The following is a 24,376-nucleotide window of genomic DNA, read 5'->3' as shown; positions in this document are numbered from 1 at the left end:
TTCTGTGGTGTATCCATCCAGTCCTGGACTTTTCTTTGCTGAGAGACTTTTTGCTACTGCTTCAGTGTCATTTCTTGTTACTAACATATTTAGGCTGCTTATAACCTCTCAGTTCAATTTTGGTAGGCCATATGTGTCTAGAAATTGGTCCATTTCTTCTGGATTTTCTAATTTATTGGCATATAATTTTTCAAAGTATTCCTTAATGATCCTCTGGATTTCAGTGATATGTGTTGTGAGATCCCCTTTTGCATTCCTAATTTTATTTACTTTCTTTTCTTTTGGTTACTTTGGCTGAAAGTTTGCCCCCCCCCACCCTGTTATTTATTTATTTTTGTCTTTTCAGATAACTGACTTTTGTTCCTTTGTTGCTTTGTTTTGATATTTTCATCTCTATTTCATTTAATTCTTCTCTGATTTTTATTATTTATTTCCTTTGACTGATTTGGGGTTCAATTTGTTCTTGTTTTCCTAAGGCCTTGAGGTACACCTTTAGGCTGTTTATTTGAGATCTGTTTTTCTAATGGTGACATTTATAGCTATGAACTTCCCTCTTATAGCTGTACTTGCTCTGTCTCATAGTTTCTGTTAGGTGGGGTTTTCATTTTCATTTCATTCTAGAGACTTTTAAATATTCCTCCTGGCTTCATCAATGACCCACAACTCAGTCTTTTGACTTTTTCATTCACGTTTTTGTATACTTTCTGCAGGTCTCTTGTTGTTGATTTCTAGTTTCACTTCCTTATGGTCTGATAAGATGTAAGGGATTATTTTAATTTTCAAGTTTTCTTGTATTTGTTAATATTTGCTTACATTTGCTCTATGGCTTAAAATATGATCTGTTTTAGAGAAACTCCCATGTGCAGCATGCTTCATGGCATGTGGGCCAAGGAGGTGCCCAGTTGCTCCAAAGACCCCCACCCCATCTCTGTGACTGGGGGTGTGGCAAATGTCTAAGCAGAGGCATATCCCCAAATGCGCGGGAGAGTGGGCCAAGGGAATAGACCACAGAGTTCTGCACTGGAGCTGGCAGCTGAGGGAACCGAGCAATGCTGGTTCTCGGTCTCAGTGCTGTCATACCTGGACCCCTTAGTAAACCACACAGGATGGGTCTCTTTCCTCACCGCAGAAGACATTGCCACCCACCACTTTGACCTCCAGAACCTGAGCTCTCTGCTGCTCAAACTTATCAATGGCTCTGTGACTGGGCTTCCCTCTCTCCATGCTCATCTCCTGTGATGGTCTCCCACCCAGTCATTGAGTCAGGGTGTCCCAGGGACCCTAAGTTATGATTGTTCCATAATTTCTGATCCCCAGAGTAGCTCAGTCCCTAACAATAGTCCCCTTGAAATATGGCTCCTGGAGACAAGCACATGGAGATCCCATGAGCACTGCAGCAGATTCTGCCACAAAGTAGCCTGCAGGAGGAATCATCTTCAGCCCAGGTTCCTGGACTGGACCGGAAGCTTGCGATGTCCTGGTTTCTCCCATGGCAGGATTCTTTATCACTGGGGTTGCCTGCACTCTCCAGGCTATGCCAGGCTCCTTTCCCCGGCAAGCTAGAGCAGGAGTTGCAGACTGCCTTGTACTTTTCTCTGAGTTGTTCTTCTTCTTCATGTCTTTTAGTTTTTCTGTCACCTCTTTCTTGATTCCCAGAGCCTTTTCTCTCTTCCTCTTCTCAGAATACAGGTTCTGGCAGAACCATTCCAAGGAAAATTCTATTCTGCAATCTTAGCTGGAAATTCTCAGAAATACCTCAGTAATGAAAATTATACTCCTTGTAACCCAGGCAGGATGAAGATTCTGAAAATTTTAGGCCATTTTGAGACATTTGAGTTTGTAAGTCGACTTTGAAGCAAATGATTTCAAATACTGTGTATAATGTGCTTGCTCAGACTTGAAAAACCAAGTGCTTCTCTTTAGAATTTCAGGATAATTATTTCCTATTTTTTCTCAGGCTCCTACCAAAATTCCTTACCAGTAGGCAAAGTCTCATTTCATCTCCTACTCTGTTCTTTCTTATTCATATGTCTGTCTGGGCTGTGAATTCAAATGAGAGCAAAGATTTAGTCCTGTTCCTTTCTGCAGGATGAGAGTCTAGGATAGCACCTAGCATAGGGTAGGGGTTTGGTAAATCTTTTTGAATAAATATATAAGTAAAGGAAGTAGAATAAAGGTGGTTGTGCTTTTTGTGTCCACTTGGCTAGGTTGTGGTGCTCAGATATTTGACCCAGCTAGATGTCATAGTGATGGTATTTTTAAGATGTGATAAACTTTTAAGTCATTAGACGGAATTAAGCAAATAACCCTCCACAATATGAGTGGTCTTCAATCAATCAGTTGCAGACCTTAAGAAAAAGACGAAAGAACCCCAAGAAAGAAGGAATTCTGTCTTCAGACTGCATTTGGACTCTACTGCAGTGCCTTTTCCCTGGGTCTTTAGCATTTTCTTTCTGCTATGCAAATGTTGGACTTTCCAGCCCACACATAAATGAATTCCTTAAAAGGAGTGAGTCAGTGTCTCTTTCTCTGTCCCTCCTACCCTCCCTCCCTCCATGCATACATTATTGTTTCCTGTTTCTCTAATTAATGCATGTGCCTTTTATTCTTACTCATGACCATACCATGTCACCATATTTAATGGTCCACCTATCACATTCAAAATGATGGCTTCTGGTTTGTCAATAGATGTGGCTCTAGCATTTCCAGTCCTGCTGGAGATGTGTACATGGAATAAAAACCTAGGCTCTCTGCACATCATGTTCTTGTTTTTTTACCCCAAAATGTGGTAAGTACTAGCTTCCGGGGTTGTGACGGGAAGGGTTAAATGGCATTCTTACCTCTGTGAGCTCCTAGCAGCCAAACCACCAACTTGGAGTTCTGGATTACAGGCCAGTCTGTTCCATGTGAACAGTACTTTGGCTGCATTGTAGTGTTCTCAAGCCAATCTTTCAATCATTTCATCCTCTAATCCAGTTTGTATCCAGGCTATACCTGGCTATTACACCTTCTAATTTCCATATCAGCCGCCAATTATGCAGATTGCTCCACTACAGCCAAAAGGTTTAAGTCAATTTATAGCATTAAAGGTAGTTGGAGCCAAATCTAATCACAATCAGGACTTGTTGGTTAAATTTCAACATTTTAAGAGCACAGAACCCCACTGACAGAAACAAAGCCATGACTAAAGAGAGAGCAGAGAGTGTGTTGATGGTGCTTTTTAAAAAAAACAAGGCCAAATTGTCTAAGAAATGTTTCTAAATCGAGTGCTTAAAATAGAACACAATCCATCAACTCAGTTGAGGGATTGCAAACATTGCCAGCTTCTTGTCATTTTCAGACTGAGTTTGAGAAGATTAGATTAAGACCATGTTTGTGTGTATGTGTGTGTTGTGTATGTGTGTGCACGCGCATGTGTGTGTAGTGGCTTCATGAATATTAAAAGTAGCCTTGAGAGAAATGACCATACAATGTTATTTTGATGTCAGATTGGAGGGATGTTGGGCTGATAACAGATGTGCTGTATGTGGCAGGGCATACAGTGGGTATGGGTTTGTTGGGACAGAGAGGTGGCTGGTGACTGTAATGGAATATTACTCAGTCATAAAAAATAATAAAATTATGGCATTTGCAGGCAAATGGATGAAATTGGAGAATATCATGCTAAGTGAGATAAGCCAATCTCAAAAAAACAAAGGACGAATGATCTCGCCGATAAGTGGATGATGACACATAATGGGGGGTGGGAGGTGGGCAAGAATGGAGGAAGGAGGGACTGTATAGAGGGAAAAGAGGGGTGGGAGGGGTGGGGGGGAAGGAAAATAATAACAGAATGAATCAAAAACTATTACCCTAGGTAAATGTATGATTACACAAATGGTATGCCTCTACTTCATATACAGAGAAACAAGATGTATCCCATTTGTTTACAAAAAATAAAAAATAAATTAAAAAAAAAAACAATGAGAGGGAAGGGAAGAGGGAGAGTAGGTGATGGGAACACAAAACATTATCAACAAGAGCCTGGCAGGGGGCTAAAGCTATAACTCAGTGGCAGAGCACTTGCCTAGCCTAGCATACATGAGGTACTGGGTTGGATCCTTACCACCAAGTAAAAATAAACAAATAAAATAAAAGCATTCTGTCCATCTACAACTACAAAAAAAGTTTAAAAAAATAAAAGCAAAAACAAAAGCCTGGCAGTTTTGTTTATCTCTACATGTTAGGAATCTGATTGGGCTACACTATGCATTTTAACATAGCCATTGGAACTTTGTATGTAACATTCTAATACAGCCATGTAATAATGTATTACCCAAATAGGTGACACAGAGCTTCCCCTCTGAATTCACCCACTATGCCTAAATGTGCCAGTTATAACAATATTGCTAGTTTCACATTTATCCTCACTAGAAAATTATTTTGGTTAATATTTTTTGTGATGGTTCTTCCAAATTATCTATTGTAAGCATGATGCTCTTCTCTCACTGACAAAGCACTAACAGGCCTCCTTCTTCCCAGATATGTTCACTGCATGCACAAGTCTCTTTAGTTTCACTGTTTGTGAGTTTACCTTCTAGACAACCCCAACAGAAAAGTTGATGCTTATTTCTTATCTTAGAGATGTATACCCACATTTTCTTTAACCTCCCACTGCACTATACTATACTAAACAAACATCTCTAAGAATATTTTTCAAATGGAACTATCACATGATCCAGCAATCCCACTCCTGGGTAATAAATATCTGAAGGAAATGAAATCAGTATGTAGAAGAGAGCTGCACTCTCATATTGATTGTGGCAGTATTCACAAGAGCTGTGATATGCAATCAATATAAATGTCCATCAGTGGATAAATGAATAAAAAAATATGGTATATATGCACATTTATGTTTAACTGACTGAAATTGCTTATATTTTTACCATAATCATTTCAAAATATTGACTTGAAACTTGGGCATATTATAAGAAGAAGGAGAAGGATAGAAAGAAGGAAGCAAACAAGCAAACTTTTTTACTTAGTCCTAATGTGGTTTTGGAGAAGTGACAATGTCATGAATTAATAATTAGTAGTAGTAAACTGTTAAATCATAGTAATATGATTATTCCTCTTAAGGTTGGTCTCTAGGGGCTGGGAATAGAGCACGAGTAAAGCCATGGGTTCAATTTCTAGTCTGCAAGAAAAAAAAAAAAAAGTTTGCTCTTTAATGCTATGAGGACTTATCATATCAAAGGCTCTTCTCTGGGTCTGGGTGCAACAGTAATAGACATCTCTATAGAATACAGAAGAGAAGCACTTTATTATAATTCTGAAAACTCACTTATGAATACATGGAGCCAAACCTGGGATTCCCAGAAATAATTCTGTGTGTGTATGTGTGTGTGAGTGTGTGTGCAAGTGTGCATGCACTGGTCATGGACATGAAATCATGTAAGAGAGGCTAAGGCAAAAAGAAGAAGTAGTTAAAGTTGTAGAGTAAGGAAGGGAACAACACTAAGCAAAAATAAGGATAATATTCCCAAATGTTAGCAGTGCCTCACATATCTCACACATGATGACTATAAGCATAATGAAAGGGCTGACTAGAAGACATAACTTCAGGCCTAGAAATGCTCTTTTCTTGAGGTGAAATGCTTGGTCAGTTCCTGCTTCTTGATTCTCAGTTGATCACTCCTTCCTCCCTAAGCCCTCCTTTCCCTTGATTTTCAGGATCCACATATTCCAGGTCTTCCATTTGTTCCCAGATTCTTTTACTGGTTCCTTCCCATTGCCCAACCTCAAGATTCAGTGTATGCACCTCAATTCTTCTTTGTTTACACTCCCTTCATCTGTGATTTTGATTCATCTCAGGTTTAAAATATCACATCTACAATGACACCTCTCAAATTTATACCCCCTGACTGCTCAATCCCTGAACTCTGTATTTGCATGTCCAGTTGCATACTCAGTATCTTCTCTTGGTTACTTAAGACACACATGGACACTGGCAAGTCCAAAACTAAACCACTGCCTCCTCCCTCACCACGCTGCTCTCCCCAACCCCCAGTTCTTTTTCCCTGTCAGGAAATGGCAATACCCATTGCTCATATCAAAATCTTTTGAGTAATCCTTGACTCTTCTCTTTTCCTTCAGCCCAGAAAAAAATCTCTTGGCAAGTCATTTTAAGTTACACATTCAAAACATATCCTGAAGTTTTTCATTTCCTAGCACCTGAATTATTATACTAGTTTCCTAATTGGACTCTATTTTTCTCTCTTTGCATCCCTAGAGAACAACCTCAAGAGAGCCACCTTTTAAACTTAGGTCAGGTCATATTCTCACCTCCACTCAAAATGCTCCTGTGGTTCTCTCCAGCACTCTGCCGTGTGTGTGCATCTGCTTCCCTTTATTTCCTTGATCTCATTTCCAACTGCTCTTCAGTTACACTGACCTTTCTTCCTTCTTCAGCCCACAAGCTTCACTCATCCCTCAAGGCGTTTGCATTTGCTGATTCCTCTGTCTTGAGGCTCTACCCGCTCTTGTCTTTTGGGGATTTTTTTATGTGCCAGCTACTCAGTATGTCTTCTGCCATAGCCACTTGGCAATCACTTTTCACACCAAGAGCCCACTCCTTTCCCTTTTTCATTTCCCATAGCATTTATGACCATATGGGATATTATACATTTTACTTTTTTGTTTATTTTCTCTCTTCACTGGAAAGTGATATCCATGAAGTCAGAAGTGTTTGCCTTTTCATTTAGTGTTATTTCTATGGCCTGTAGAACGGCGTCTGGCACATTTTAAGTTTACAACACCTCCTCGATGTTTGAATGAATGAACAAATGAACTTCTTTGGTACTTTACCAATTACAAATGAGGCAGATAGTATCTGCTCTCTGTTGCAGAACAGTTCAATGTTTGTCAAGGCTGAATTCATGCTGAAATGTCACTCGTTGGAAATAGTTTTCCTTTGCCTGTATTGGGACTAGCCTATAGCCAAGGAGGGAAGCCTGGACTTAATGGTCACTGCAGCCACAGAGCAGGGACCAGACGAAGGTAAGAAAGTGACAGGAAGAGGATGCAGGCAAGCACCAAAGAAAACTCTGAAAAGCTCTTCCCACTCAATTCAGACAATATGTTCCAGAGGCTACTGTGACCGCCTACCAGCTATTTCCAGCAGTTTAATTTCACTTAGTGGCCAAGTGTAATCTGAATAAAAGGAATAAAGCAGGTTATTCAGTTTCTAATTGCTACTTGCACAACTTTTTCCTAATTGCATTTTCCATAGACAATTTGTGCCAAAATGAACATTCCCCTAATAATGTTGGCAAGACAGTTTGTCAAACACTGACACCTAGTGAATGTTACTATACAGACCTTGTTCTGGGCTCTATTTCGGGGCCAAAAAAATTCCACAGACATTCGATTTAGGAGGCAGTCAAATCTCATTCACCTACTTTTAGTATTAGATTTGGCAAAGTTTGACTCCAAAGTGGCGCTCCCTCTCATTACTGGACCCCAGTGCGTGAGTGAGAGTATGCCCTTGGAATGCTGTTGAAAATTTTAATCTAAGAAAAACAGCCAGGAGAGAAGAACTCCTGCAAAATTACCCAGAGAGTCTCTCAAGTCAAATATAAATTTTTAATATTTGTTAACTGCTATGGTGTGTGATCAGCACTGAGCCCTGCTTCTTTAATGACCCAGGGAAAGAGCTCAGTCTTCAGCCAGCAGGGGTCCAGGGTGAGTTCCTGGGCTGGCTCTGAGATAAGAGCGTCTCAGAGTCTGTGAACTGGCACTTCAGAGGTCTTGCATGCCAACAATGTGCTTTAATGGAGGAATTACAGACCCACAGAGAGACAGGGACTTTTGTGAGATGTGACGAATCTAAATGGAACTTGGAATCACACAAAATTGGGAAAAGATGAGAGTTCCTCTCGAGAATGACATTTTGTTTATTTACCAATCTTCTATGCAATTTAATTTACTATGCCATAAAAGGAGAAAGCGATGATGGCCCACGGATCAGAGGAGAATATGACGTACATGTAAAGAGGCTTTTTCTTTCTTCTTCCTTGGGATCGGTTTTAGCAAGGTTTAGCAAGGTTTAGCCAGGCCAGGTGCAAACAAAAAAGTGTGTGCGGCCCTCTTCCACACCCTTCTACAGCCTGGTGAGTTTGACTTATAACGTCACCAGTGATGCAACCTAGCAGGTGGCAGATGATCTTGGGGTCCCAGCCTGGTGCCCTGCTTGCTTCACCTGAGTGTTCTCTGACACCTGCCTCTCTGAGGTTAGAGGCACTTACCATTCTGATTAAGAAGAGATGCACTCTGAACCACACAGCTCAGGTTCAGAAATCCACTCCATTTCTCACTAGCTTGATGGCCTCAGCCAAGTTATTTAATCTCTCTCTGCCTTGGTTCCCCCTGCAAAATTGGGAGGAAAGCAGTATTTCTCCCACATAGCAATGTTTTGGTCACTGAAGATTATAAACATTTGCATAGATTATAAAAATGTGTAGTAAGCTACGGTTTCCAGGTTTGCACATATACACCGTTAGAGTTGTGCAATGGTAACATTGCCTAACGGCACATTTGTTAGAATGTGTCCATATTGGTATGTGACACATTTTTGCATAGCTTAGTTAATAATATATTAGCCCCATTACTGTATTATAAAGAAAATCAGTGTGTGGATAATGCAGAGAGGTTCTCTGGAGGAGACAAGCACGATCAAATGCCAACACCAGACATGTTTATTTACATGTTTTTTTATGACCTAGAAGAATTTAGATTACATTACTATCCACTTCTTTGCAAAGTCTAGAAGTCCCATCATGTTCCTGGCTCCATGGTAGCAACTTTATATGAACTTCTGAGAGAGATGAGCACAAGGCTCTTATTCTTCCTTCCCCTCCTCTCCTTCTGTCTACTCCTTTCCTTTTCTCTTTACTCTTCCTTTCCCTACCCCTCCCCTCACACCTTGAGCCCTTTCTCTTTATGATAGAAAGCTGGATTTTTCCATTTTTGGAAACGTCCCTCCTTACCTAGCTTTGTCTAGCTGCCCATTGCTCTGCTTTCTCCCAGCATTTACAGTGACTAGCACAATGGTGTGCATAAGTGGGGATAAGTGTGTTTGTGTCTTGTCATTTCTCCAGTGACATCAAATCAGAAATACTTCCCCCTTCATTCAAGATTAGTCCCAAGTGGCAAAAAATGCCCACAGTGGCTATCAGTGCTTGTTCACAGTTACCCAAACGACTAACCACAAAATGGAAAACTTGATCTCTGTTTAAGTGAGGTGAGATCTGGAGAACCTAGAGACAAACATACAAAGAAAAAAAATCCCCTGAGTCTTTGTGTTATAGTTTGGATATGAAGTGCCCCCAAAAGCTCACATGGGAGACAATGTGAGAAAGTTTGGAGGAGAAATGATTGGGTCATAGCCTTAACCTAACCAGTGAAATAATCCCTGATGGGATTAACTAGTAGCTGAAGGCAGGGGGTGTGGCTGGAGGAAGTGGTTCATTGGGGGCATGGCTATGGGATATATATTTTGTATTTGGAGAGCCAAGTCTTTCTCTGCTTCTGATAATAATGTGAGCTGCTTCCCTCTGCCACACTTTCCACCTTGACATCCTGCCCCACCTTGAGCCCCTAGGAATGAAGCCTGCTGTCTATGGATTGAGATCTCTGAAATTGTGAGCCCCTAAAACTTTTCCTCCTCCTTAATTTTTCTGGTTGGGCCTTTTAGTCATGATGAAAAAGCTGACTAATATACTTTGCCAATATGATACTCTTATGCTTTTTGTTTCTGGTTCATGGCTTACAGTGGGCAGATTTCTTAGCATGTTACACATATCACTATGTGAAACACCAGTTATGTTTTCAGCCCTGGAGGCCAAAATCCTTGTTGTATTAATTGGCTACTGGAGCTCTTCTAGGAGGTGCCTTGGTACTGTCTCCTAACCCTGACCCCCAGTATGCTTCCTTGTTTTTTTAATACCAGGGATTGAACCCAGAGGTGTTTAACCACTGATTATTCACATTCCCAGTCCTTTTTATTATTTTGAGACAGGGTCTCACTGAGTTGCTTAGAGCCTCTCTAAGTTGCTTAGGCTGGCTTTGAACTTGTAATCCTACTGCAGCCTCCCTAGCTCCTGGGATTACAGGTGTTTGCCACCAGGCCCAGCCCAGGACACTTCCTTTATTTTCTTTTGTTATTATTAGGAAATAGATCAGCTATCAAAAAGTTAGAAAGGTAATATCATGCACCCAACATCTGTCAAAAATATGACAAATGCAACTTCTTCTTGCCTCCCTATTAACTAATTCGGCTATTCACTCTCATTTACTTATGTGCATTTTTAAAAATCTTTAGTAATGTTTTAAGACTATTTCATGTATTGTTTTTTTTCCTACTATCACATTTCATACTTTCCATTTCTCTTGATTTTTCTATACTTACTATTTTTCCCTTTCAAATCTTATTTGGATTGATCAAGATTCTGTTCACTATGTTTTGTTGTATTAGAAGCTACATATTCTATTTTTCTTTGTTATAGTTATTCTTACATTTTTTTCTTATGGATAACTAAGAAAATCAAAAGTTAACCAACAACTTTACTCTTTCTGAACAATAACTTAGGATATTTGAATTTTGAAGATTGTCTCCAGTCAGTCAGTCCTGACCCAATTTATTCACTCTTCTCAGAGGTCACACAGTCATCACTTGTATAAATTTGGCCACAAATTTTTCAATTTCTTTGTTCATGATGATGACTTTTAATTCAGCTCTTCCTTTCTACTAGACCTGAGATTTTCTCTGGTGCAAGTCTTTTGGTGAAAACTTTTCTCAGTATTATTCTTTTAAATGTGTATTAAATTTTTAATAGCCAGGTGGGATGGTGCATGCGTATAATTCCAGTGGCTTGGGAGAATGAGGCAGGAGGATCAGGAGTTCACAAGTTCACAACCAGCCTCAGCAACTTAGTGAGACCTTGTCTCTAAATAAAATGTAAAAAGGGACTGGAGATGGGCTCAGAAGTTAAGTGCCCCTGGGTTCCATCCCTGGTACAAACAAACAAACAAACAAAGCCCCCAAACAAACAAACAAATAACCAAAAATTGTGTTCTTGTTCTTGTAAGGTCTTTTGTTGCTTTTACTATAAAATCTAATCATCTTTCTTCAGTACTTTAAGACTATTATATTACTTCTGCTTTCAAAAGTTTTTTTTTATTGATATGCTAGGCAGTCTATCTCTTCTCTCTGGAGGTTATTAAGTTTGTCAAAGCTATAGAATATTCTGTGTTTAGGTTTAAATTTGGTCCTATTTTTCTTCCTTATGATTTAGTGTATTTTGAAAACTCAAGGACCAATGTTTTCCATTACTCTGGAATATTCTCTGTGATTATATTTCAATATTGCCTTTCATTTATCATATCTGTTTCACAAAACCAAAATAACAGGCATATTGGCCATTTTTATTCTTTCTTACATGTTTATTAATTACTTTTTAATGTTTTCCACCTCATTTTTTATATATGCTGCATTTTTAGTAATAACTTTAGAATAATCATTGTGTTCATTAATCCTGTTTGTGTCTGATGTTGAAGTTTAATAACTTCTTTGTTTTTACTTCAGTGACATTTTTTTCATGTGACAGAAATTCTATTTAATTTCTTTTTTCAAATCAGCCAGGCATACTTTATAAATATCATATTCTTTATTTTATTTCTTTAAACAGTATAATGTTTAACGTTTTTATTTACTGATGATTCTATCTTAGAGTGTAGAGGTACTATTATATTTAGCAGCTCAATCATGACAACTTATATTCTCCTGTGTTTTATAATTTTGGTCTTTTTATGGTGGAAAGGAGGGAAAGCTTTGTTTAAGAAAGACTGTGGAGACTGGATTGAGGGTGTGTCTCTGAAGTAATTTTATGCTTTTTTTCTACCATGAGCAGTTCCTAGACTGGATGACTTGGTTACTTTCACATTGATATACTAGCTGTTATATTCCCAGACCATACAAAAGCGTCCATTTGATTTAAAATCTGCTGAAGAACATGCCTCTGGTTTTAAACTCTTAAAGATTGCTTCCTTTAGAGTCCAGGCCAAAGGGACAAGCTCTCTGCTCTTCTCCATAAACTAGCAGATGATTTTTCTGTATAGACCTTGATCTTGTCAAGGTTGTAGTCTTTGATGGCCCTGGTTCTATGCAGACAATGCAGTCAATTTTTCATTTTGCATTGTCCCAACATTTTTCTCTTATTCCCTGGTTAAGAACAGTCAAAAACGAAACCCCCTCTATAGCCTACCACCATGGTTTTCACTTTATTTGTATTTTTTCATAGGGAGTTCTCTAATTTTCCTGAAGGCTTAGATATGAATTTAAAAGTATGTTTGTTACATTTTCCCATTAGAATGGATATTATTTTTAAAAAAGCAAGTATTGGTAAAGTTGTGGAAATTTAAACTATGTACATTGCTGGTAGGACCATAACATGGTGAAGCCACTACAGGAAATAGTACAGCAATTTCTCAAAATATGAAACATGGAATTACTATATGATCCATAAATTTCACTTCTCAGTATACAAAAAAAAAATGAAAGCTGACACTTGAATAGATATTTGTACATCAGTGTTCATAGTAACATTATTCAAAATAACCAAAATGTGAAAGAAATTTCAGTGTCCGTTGATGGATGAGTGGAGACATAAAATGTGCATTGTGCAATGAGGAATACTAGTCAACCTCAAAAAGGAAGGAAATTCTGACACCAGCTACAAAATGGACAAAAATTGAAGAAATTGTGTTAAATGAAATAAGCATTTACAACATGACAAATATTGAATACTTTCACTCATCTGAAGTACCTAAAGCCATCAAATTCATAAGGATAGAAAGTAGAATGGTGGTCGTCAGGGGCTGAGGGAAGGGGAACTGAGGAAGCAATTATTTAATGGGTGTAGAGTTTCCTTTTTGGAAGGTTAAAAAATTTCTGGAGCTGGGCGGTGTTGATGGTTTAATGACAAAGTGAATGCATTCAATGCCTCCGACCTGCACATTTAAAAATAGTGAAAAGTGAGCTGGAGATGTAGGTTAGTGGTAGAGTGCTTGCCTAACATGTGTGAGGTTTGGGGTTCAATCCCCAGCACTGCTAAAAAGCAAAACTAAAACAAAAGTTAAAATGGGTAACTTTATAGTAGATATATGTCATTATAATGAAAATCAAGCAAATGTGATATACTATTTGACACAGAATTTCTACGTTTTCTGTATCAGAAAGTTTCATAGGTTATTTAAACTATATCTTTACCTCAGATAGGCATTTCCCTAATTACTTTACCCTCAAGACATTTACACGTTTATTTCATTCCAACATATTGTTGAGACAAGTAAGCTAGGGAGCAGAGAAAATAAAACCTGAGGCTTCATTATGAAGTAGAGAACTTTTGCTTTTGTTTAGTTTTGCTATTGCTAGGGTGATTCCATCAGAAGAGTCTAACGAGATTACAGGGATCTCAAGACTCCAAAGATGGGAAGCAAAGTAGAGAGCCTGACCTTACAAGACATGCGACTGGAATCACTGCAGAACTGTGGCCTCATGGCCCCGCACTCATAATTGCTTTTTTGTCTGTTCTCTCTGACAATTTTCACATCACCTTTATTTTTCCATGGTATTCATTTGCTTCACTTTCTTATAACCCACTTAAATTGGTGAGGTTCTATTTGTCTCAGGAAAATTCTTTGTGTTGTACTTTAGAGCATCTGTCCTTTCTAATAACTCTTGCAGGTTCTTGGTTCCACAAATTTAAATTTCTGAGAGAGAGGAGTCTGATTTCCTGGGATTTGAGTCCAGTTATCTTGACTAGATATGCTTATTTACCAAAATACTTCATAAAGAACTTTTATTTTTAGCATGGCAAAGTGAACACCTGAGAATCCACTTCCTGATGAAACTAAGAGGAAAAAAAAATGTTTAAAAGCTTTCATGGATTCAGAGTTTCCAGAAATAGTCCTAAGGGCATATGGCAAATGCCATTTTCAAGCAAACCTGCCAAAACTTGATAAGAACAGTGAGAATGCATGACCTTGAGCCACACTCTATTCTCTTCTTCCTCTCATCCCATCTTGGCTTGATGGAATTGCACTGTAGGGTGCTGCCAAGAACATAGGACTTTCTCTTTTCCTGGCTCCTACAGAGGAGAAGGGGCAAGAAATGAGCAATTCTCATCTTGCCCCTGCCACAAGTTGCAGAGGCTGCCTTCTGGGCAAATGCAGCCAAAAGGTGTGGGTTCTCCTCTTCCCACTAACTTCCACTCTTTACCATCAGGTAAAGATATGGAGCAAATAGTGGAGCCCTATCCCACCTGTCCTGGCTCACAGGGCAGAGTGTCTGTGCCAGGAGTGGCAAGTGGAGACCTGAGTCTACAGTCTTCAACAGCTACCTCCCTGACATAAGTTTAGATTCTAAAGCAGGGATGTTACTTGGAAGCACGTCACTTTCTCTGATGGGAGTTTCATAGTGGGACTGCCCAGAAAGAATGACAGGTCGTAAAATAGAACAATTGATGAAAGGAACTGAGTTTGTTTTACAGGGGATGTGGAAAAGTTCAAACCTAAGGGCACTCAAGAAACAATGGGAGATGTGGTGAAAAACAACTGAAAGGAAGATTATAGCTTCATTAGAGATGTTGTGAAACCACAGCCACCTGATTCAGCACAGAAAACAGGGAAAGAACAGTGAAAAAGTTTCCTCTCGGGGTCAGAACAAGTCAGAAACATTCACCTAGAAACTATTGCTACAGAAAATCTTAAATACAATTATATCAGTCTTTTGAGCAATTTTATGCCCCATAGCATTGTTGAAAACAGAGCAATCATCTGGCAATTAATGGGCAATTCATGGACCAACTAGTTGTGGTCAGAAAAAGACAGTCAAAGAAGGTCCTGCCCAAACCACAGCCACCCCAGAATGATGTGCCCACTCAGGCTGTGCCTTAAGGAGCAACATGAGAGATTGCACAGTGTGTGTGGAGGACAGACTTCACTAAACTAATGCAGACATCAGTCCCTCCTAGAGCAGGGGACTGGAGAACCAGTTCCTAGACTTCTTATATTATCTAAATGCCTATCAAGAGATAGAAATCATAAAAAAGAACCAAATGGAAATTTAAGAGTTAAGAAGTAAAATAACTTCAAAATCTAGTGAAATGAACAATCCTCTAGAGGGACCAAAGAGAATTGAACTGACAGAATAAAGAATAAATGAACCTGAATATAGATCATTAGAAATTATGCAACCAGAACCTCAGAGAAGTATAGGATGCCATTAAGTGTACCCATGCATGCAAAAATGGGAGTACCAGAGGGAGAGGACAGAAAGGAGCAGAAGTAACAATGGGAAACTACTTAGATTTGATAAGAACATTAATCTACACATTAGGAATCTCAGTGAACTACATCAACTGTTCTAAGAATGGGGTCGCATGGGTCAAAAAACAAGATCGTTGCTCTCCAGCAGCTTCCAGAATGGTGTGTAGAAAATGTAGTTGATAATACCTTTAAGTAACCAACTCTTAGATTTGTGTTATAGGTGACATGGGCAATAAATTTCCAGTAATGAGAATCTTGAGATTTAATAAGAATCTAAAGTACCTTCATAATCAAAGAAAGATGAAAAATAATCAGCAATGACTTAATAATTAAGTATATTTTATTTCATTTTTAAATTCTATCTTACTATAATATGTTTTATTGAATTAAACATTTTATTAATATGAGTCATTAATCCATGTCAGACAATGGGGCACCTATTGTGCAGACTGTTTCTAAATGAACCCTTCAACCACTGAGGGATAGAGCCTCTTTTCCATGCTTGGAGGAGTTTTGAAGGCTTCCCTTCCTTCTTCTAAGAGCTTCTTCTAAGACTTATTCCTTCTAGTCAATGCATCCCCTCTCCTCAAATACATGAGGAATAAGGATTCTGTTTAAAGCTGGATCAATTCTCCCATGAATTTGAATAAGCTGATGTTATACTTTCTAAGCTAAGGCAGAGAGACTGGAAACACACAAGATCCTGAGTCGCCAACACTGGAAAAAAACTGACACACTGCTTGGGCAGTGTATGAGTCTCAACTTTGAGTCCTTCTAGACTTTATATCCTGCTCGTGTAGAGGTGTTTGGAAAGTGATCACTTATTTTGATGAAATAATTCAAAATTGCTAAACTCATTTGCTTCTACTTTGCTCCTTACATATTTTTGAATGACTGCAATTTGAGGTAATGACAGAAAATCCTATGAAGAAAAAATAGTGCCCTGTAGTGAGCTATATGCCTGGAAGGTATGTCATAATTGTAGAACAAACACCAGCTCTGAGGGTCAAGAAAAGCAATGGTGAAGATGGGTATTTATAGGGAAGACAAAATAAGTGCTTCAACGCTAATGAGTTAAATCATTCATCCACGTTCACATTTGGATCATACAATGGAGAAGGAATGGATGCCAAATCATGGAAGTCTACTCCTTCTAAAGAAGTCTGTAATGCAGTGGTGTCAGGAATAATCTGTCCTGAGGCAGGCAACAAGTTTCAACCCACCCCAATATTGAATAAAGTGCTGTGGCAATAGCAGCTTCTCTCCCTTCAGTTAACTCAGAATTCTGGCCTCTGGGGCCCAAAAGTGGGGTACAAAAGGGACGCATATTTTTTATCATTTCTTCATGGAATCTGTTGGAAATATGTTTTCAACATATTAAAATTACACTGTGGTAGTTAATACATATGTTTGATTGTTGGCTTTTAAATTTTCTTTGAGCTGAAAGTCCTCAGAGAGAACATCTATCAAACTGCTGGTGGTGGGAAGGGTCAGGAAAGCAAATTACTGAGCCCCGCATTGAAAGGCAAATAAAGGGCAAGAAGTAGTCAGGGTCACGGGGAGAATAGTCCAAACAAGGGTAATGGTAAGCCCAAAGTCCAAGAGTTAAAGTAATCATGGTATATGTTGGTATGATGCATGTGCACAGGGGACGTGTCTGCTTTGTTGAGTGGTAGGGTGTGTGGGGATGAGGAGAAGAAATAGTAGTTTCAACCAAAATCAAGTCAGTAGGGCTGATAAGAAATGGAGGAATTCTAGAAATATTAGGAAGTGGTAAAGGCAAGAGAATATGTTGTCTTCTCTGAATATAGAAGAAAATATTGGAGTCAATTAATTGAACTGGTATATGATTTAAGCAAAAGAAACAGATATTGCTTTCCTAAAATGGTGCTACAAATTCAGGAGTACCTGTGGTCGGTGTAAGGGCAGAGGATGGACGGAGACAGAGGGCAATGTTACTAAGGGTTCTACAGATTTCAGTTTCTTCTTTACAAGACATAAATTCTGTGAATCTTTTTCCTCTTTCCATTTGCTTTTACACAAAATTCAATCCCTTTCTCTACATTTTGATTGAACAGAACAGCAGGAACATTCACAGTTGCTACCTGAAAGTCACCCATCCCAGTTGATCAGGGAGTGCCCACAGCCCCAGCAACTCATTCTCTTTACCTGATTTTCTGGATAATAAAAAATAAAAGAAAATACCAAAAGATATTTTTCTGTTTTTCAGGTAATGTCCTCAAATCCTTCCTTTATTGGACACATTTAGTTGGAATGAAACTTAAATGATTTTATAGATGAAAAATGGACACTTAAAATCAACCTCTTTTAACTTTAAATAAACAGAATTTGTTTTCCTTAGTGACTATAGTTAGAACATGTTTTAGATCTTCAGTCACGTCCAGGAACATCCAGGAACACTGCCTGGGATCCAGAAACAATTTTTTTACATACCCTTGATGGTAAGTTAATTTGATCTTCATAAGAACTGCCTTGGCTGTTGTCAGAGTGTGAGTTAAAATGTCTGAAGTCTGAGAGGAAACAGATCATCTTGAGAAATCACTCTGGATGACGAGGGAACAGTAACTTTAGCATTCAAACCACATCAATCACAGGGGTGGAGATTTCGACTAAGTACCATATGAAAACTGTTGGGCAGTTTCCAAAGGCAGGAAGAAAATCTATAACAAGCACTGTAATGTTTAGTTTGAGGGGTGGGGTCCTTTCTTTTAAAACGTTTTGAATAGCTTTAAGAAGATACATTTCCTTATATGTTGTTCTGGCTGATTTTTCTCAGACACTAGCTAAGAACAGCACCACTGGGAAAGAGCTGAGCTGTCTGTACTCGTTAGAGAATTCCTGTACTGTTTGAATCAGAAACACTTACACTTCTTGTTCCAAAGCTTGCCATCCACCAGTTTATTTATATAAATGAATTCCACCAATGGATATCTTTTCTTCAAAAGAGATAATAATTTGTGATATTTACAAATCATCTAATAATGTTTGTGTAATCATCTGATAACAGCTGGGAGAAGGAGGCTTAAGACAGAGGAGGTGGAAGTGGTGATACTGAGCATCTAGATGGCAACAGGAAATCCTGAGAGGTTGTGGGAAAGGAATCAGAGTAGGGGCAGTGGTGGTTGAAAAGGGGTTGGAATAAAACATTAAGTCATTTGACAACTTCACAGCTTTCCTAGGTCTAGGTCTGCAATCAACAGGTCTACAATCAAAAGGAAACAGAGGTGAGTGATTTGACTACACACTTGATCATGACTGATTTTTCCAGCAGATAGACACGTATACACACTACCAACACATTCATATATTCTCATGTACATACAGGCATATACATGTACATACATTTACTCATGAATATAAAATTATCTCTATACGTGTCAGATAAAAGAGTATTATGGAGATCAGCAAATAGTATGCTGTTATCTTTCTTCTTATATGGTGGCCTATGTATTTGCCTGATAAAATTATATTATTACTAGGGGTCCTGGAGCACAAGGTTAGCAGTCCTGTCTTTATTTCTTAGAGTAGTTTGAGATAACCATGTTTGCTGTGAGGAGCTCTCACAGTGGGGCAGCAGGAAGAGAGCAATGCAAGTGAAACTGATACAAAAATGAAATCATAGGGGTACCATAATAGCAGATTCCTGTCCACTTAGTACTGAACTATTTAATACATTCAGTTAATAAGTATTCATTGCACAGGGTATTGTATTTGGGTGAAATATATGGAGAAAAAAATCATTTTTACCTTGCAGAGCTTAAAATATAAATATCAATTAAATAATCTAATAGGTGAGTGGCATTTAATTACAGACTAAACTAGTGCTATACAGAAAAGGACATGGTTTATAGGAGAATATAACAAAGACCCTCTATCAGTCAGCTTTCTGCCACTGTGACAAAATACATGACAAAATCCTATTGAAGGAGGAAAGGTTTATTTTGGCTCACAGTTTCAGAGGTTTCAGTCAATGGTCACTTGGTTCTGTTGTTTCTTGGCCTGTGGTGGGGCAGAACCTGATGTGGGGAGTTCACCTTATGGCATCAAAAAGAGGGGTAGAAGGAGGAAGAGACTGGGGACAAGATAGACCCTTTAAGATATGTCTCCCAATAACATACTTCTTCCAACTAAGCCCACCTTTTGAAGTTTCCACCACTTCCCAAGAGTGCCACCAACTGGGGCCTGAGACTTTAACACGTGAGCCTTTGGAGGACATTCCAGATCCAGTCTATAATATACCTTGACCTATACATGTGGAGATGTCAAGGGGGAAGATGGACAAGGAAAGTTTTCTTGAAAAAGAAAAGGTTTCACTAAGATCTGGTAGATAGGTAGGTAGATATGTAGAGATAGTTCTACAGGTGAATAGGAGAGAGCAAGACATATATGTGAAGAAACAGGGAGAGTAAGGAATAGGAACAAAATGGCAGGAGGGAAGAAAGTGCATTTCAAGAAATGAGAGATGGTCTGTGTGGTGGCTATATAAAGAGGAATGAGGAGAGTTGTTGAAATAACTGAGGAGTCAGCATGGACCAGACTGTGCAGAGCTTTAGGCCAAGTTCAGAAATTTCCTCTCTTGTAAGGGAAATGAGAAGTTGACAAAATATTTGAAGTAAATGTTTTAACAAAAATTATGCTGTTTTTACTGTGTAGGATGGACTGGAGGAAAAAATTAAAAAAGACCAGCTAAGAATATATAGCAAGACAACCAGCAAAGATGTAGTAATTTGAATTAGGACAACAGTCATGGATAGGGAGAAATGTGAATAAATTTGATAGTTATTTAGGTAGTAAACTATATTTAATGGTAAGTTTTACATTAGGACTTTAAGGATATGTCAATAACACTTGGGTAACGGGATGCTATTCTTGGGAAGAGGACCCAGTGTAAAGACTATATTTTGGTTTTAGATACATTGAGTTTGAGGGCCCTTGAAATACCAAAGGGAGAATGTTAAGTGGCAGCAAGATATCCAGATTTGGAGTTCAGTGAGTATTTCTGGGATGGCTGGAGCTACTTAACACCTCTTAATTCATCTGTTAGAAAAAAATGGTCTGCTGAGGTTAGAAAGCCTACAGAGCCAGATCAAATTTGCCTTCTGATCATGCAGAGAGTTTGATTAATGCACCTATTGTATTATATTTTTTAAAAATTCCCACTTTAACATCTGTAAGCCTAAAATTTGCTATATGGAACATATGAGCATATCAGTCACTTCTCTTTTAATTTACTCTAAAGGCAGCATTTAGAATTCAGTTTCATGGGTTTTCATAGTATTGTTGACCAAAAAGAAAATGACATAGATAGACTGTAGAAAAACACTGTTACCTTTTAATATTTAATATTAATTTAATATTAATTTAATATTAATATTTAATATTTAAGTCAAAATATTTGATCAAAATATTGTACATCTACCACAGGCAAGACTCTTTTCCAGGTGCTAGAAATATAGCAGTAAGCCAAACAGAAAAACAAACAAAAAACTCTACTGTCATATGTCATAAAACTTACAGTTAGCAAGATAAATTTATTTTATATGAAACAATATTAACAGTAAGCAAAATAAATAATTTAAATATGTCGTATATATCAAGATGTGCTTAAATTTTGAAAGGAGAGGCCAGGAAAGACCTCACCGAGAAGCTGATATTTGAGAAAAGACCATAAAGAATTAAGAGAGTCAACTATGTTGATACTAGAAGGAAAATACTTTCAGACATATTGAAAACAAGTAGCAGATATAAATCTAACCTTGTTGGCAAATATAGCAAGAACATTCTTCACTTAAAGGGAAAAATTAGGAGTTTGGCTATTGAAAACATAGTTTAGCTACATTATCTATAAGAGACAATATTATTCAAATACAGAGAACAGAGTCCAAATTTCCATCATTGGTGACTGGATAAACAAAGTGTGCTACAATTCATGTGGTAGAATATTACTTAGTCATAAAAAATAAAGAAGTATTGATGTATGCTGCAACATGGATAAAACTTGGAAATGTTATTATAACTGAAAGAAACCAGACATAAAAGAGTTTGTGTTCTATGAAATATCCAGAACAGGCAAATCCATTTAAAGAAATTGTAGATTAGGAGTTGGCAGTAGATAAGTGGAAAAATAAAGTAAGTAGCTACTTATGGCATACGGTTCCTTTTTGAGGTGATGAAAATATTCTGAAGTTATATAGTGTTGATGGTTGCATAATTATATGACTTTACTACAATCATTGAATTGGATGCTTTAAAATGGTGAATTTTATAATATGTAAGTTATGACTCAAATAATTACCATAGTTCAAGAAGGCAAATGACAGAGCAAATTAGAAAAATAACTAAATAAAAATTCTAGAATTGGAAAGAATGATAATGATAATCAAAACTAGTGGGTGGCACAAACAGCTGAGCACAAATAACTAAAGAAAGAATTCACCAACAAGAAGATCATTCAGAAAAGAATAGGCATTATGAACCACAGGGAGAGAAATGATAGAGAATAGAAAGATAGGATAAAACAAAAAGGATAGCATAAAAAGTTTACAACCATAGAAATGAAAAGTTGTACCCCATTTGTGTACAATGAATCAAAATGTAGTCTGTAAAAAAAAAAAAAAGTTTAACATGTTTAATTTAACAAGTTTAATTGAAGTCCCAGAAAGAGAGATTGGGGTAGGTAAAGTGGGGAGTGAAAGAGAGAGGAATGGAAGCAATAGTTGAAGAAATTATGCATAAGGATTTTCTATAATGGAAACAGATTCGAGTCACACATTCATGAACCCCAAACAAGTCCTAAGCAAGACCTATAGTAAAGTCATTCAAAACCAAAGATACAAATAAACATCTTAAAAGCAGCTAGGGAAGAGTAGCAAAAGTACCATCAAAGGAGCTATTGTCTGACTGACTACTGATCAGAAACAAGAGATGACAAAACAAGGGAAAGGTTACCCTCAGAGGATTTGAACTAAATAACTAGAATTACATCCCCATGGAAATTTTCTTTCAAGAAAAAATAAGAAAATTTCTACTGAAGAAGTCATAAAATGGTATTCTAAAAATACCAAAATATTCCTTACTACATGGAATTTTATAGTATTTGATTTGCCTTATACACTTTTTAAGTTCTGCAATGTTCATTTTTAAATACATAACAAAGTGCTTAATAATGAATTAAGTTCAATTTTTTTATTGTTCATTTTGCAAAGAAGTGTCTTTTTTAACTAAAAAAATATTGTTGCATCTTCAGTGACTCATGATTGAAAACATTTGATTCTATATGGTTATATTTTATATTCAGAATGCTGATACTGATTTAGCTGCATTACCTCCACGGTCTTGTCATTTTCATCTATTTGTGCCATGATAGCATGTCCCCCCACACACACACTGCCACTTCTTATTCATTATCTAAATGGGGAGTCTAAAAATTGAGAAGAAATGGTCATTTTTTTTGTCAAAGAAGTATTAAAATCACAATGCACAGGTCTATGTAGATTTTGTAGCAAAACTAGATAATGATTAAGTCACTGTGAAAATGTACCTACTTGTAAGAAAAAACTTAGAAGAACATTTTTGAATATGAGTTGTGAGATTTGTTGAGTAAGTTGTTAGTATACATTGTGAAAGGGTGTAAAAATTTAATGTATTAAATAAGAAAAGCTGACTGAGATTACATGTATAAAGAGAAATAAATAAAATGTATTTATATAAAATAGCAATTACTTGAAGAAATTTCCATAGAGGACCATTCTGCTTAATGGACTGTATGTATCAAGTAGGGAGAGGCTAGAAGGGAAGAAATTCAGAGCTCAAAAAGGATATATGTTATTTAAAGATATAGTTGCCCAGAAGAAGAAAATTAGGCTACAGTTACCTACTATGCCAATGAATGTGTAAGTAAAGCTGCTAGGGAAGAACAAAGGGTGAGGTTGACTGTGGTTCAGAGAATCCGAAAGGAAACAATATTTGGACTAGACTTGAAAGATGGAAATGATTTTGACAGACTGCTTTGGCAAAGGTGAGTTCAAGATATTGCATTAAGCAGGTCCTAGAGAGGGAGGTGAGGTAGGGCATGACAGGACCTCCCAGAGAACAGACTCACCAAGCAGGGTGGAATTCAGCTGCCTGAACCTGAATTTGTATGAAACACATTGACTGAACATTCCAGTATTGAGTAAAAGGATAACTCAATTCACAGTTGGAGATAAACACAAGTTCAACTGAATCCTAAATCACATACAGAATCCTCACTACTGGAAGTTTCAAGATGTCATACTAGAAGGTGACTGCATTCCGTGTCACTCCAGGACTCAGGATTCAAGAAGAGGAGGTATTGAGAGTCTTGGGACCAACTCAGAGCCGCCAGGTGAGTCTTCCCCGCTGGGCGAGGCTCTGCAGCCAGCTGCTGCTGGGGTGGTAGTCCCGGAATGCAGGGAATTTCATGGAGGAAAGTTCCCCAGCGAGACTCCCCCACCAGAGTGGTGAACCCGGACAGCCAGGAACATCGCAGAGGAAGGCTTCCCAGCAAGAGACTGCCCTGTAGAGCAAGACACCTGGCCTGGGTGGTAGTTCCAGACCGCAGGGAACTTCTCGGAGGAGAGCTGCCCAGCGAGACTTCCCCACTGGTTGAGTCTTCCCCGCTGGGCAAGTTTTTCCCACCAGGCAAGGCTTTCCCACAGGGTCAGTAGAACCAGAGACCCAAGCCCAGACCAGCTGTGCCCTAGCTCGCAGTCTAGTTAGTACCCCTTTGGCTGACCATCAGTCAACACGTGGAGATGCCTCTGCCCACTAGCAGGGAATATACCCCACCTGGAGGCCACCTCCCCTAGAGGGGCAGCTTCCTAGTGTAGCACCGCATTATCAAGTTCCTCCAAGACTTCAGGCTACTGAAGGATAAGAGGTGAATTATTGGAAATCTACAGAGATAATATTAGTCAATAGAGGAAATCTGCAATATCTCAGAGTTTCATTACTAGAGGGGAAGATACCT

Source organism: Sciurus carolinensis, chromosome 6, assembly GCF_902686445.1.
Source record: "Sciurus carolinensis chromosome 6, mSciCar1.2, whole genome shotgun sequence".
Lineage (NCBI taxonomy): Eukaryota > Metazoa > Chordata > Mammalia > Rodentia > Sciuridae > Sciurus > Sciurus carolinensis.
This window is presented reverse-complemented; position numbering follows the sequence as displayed.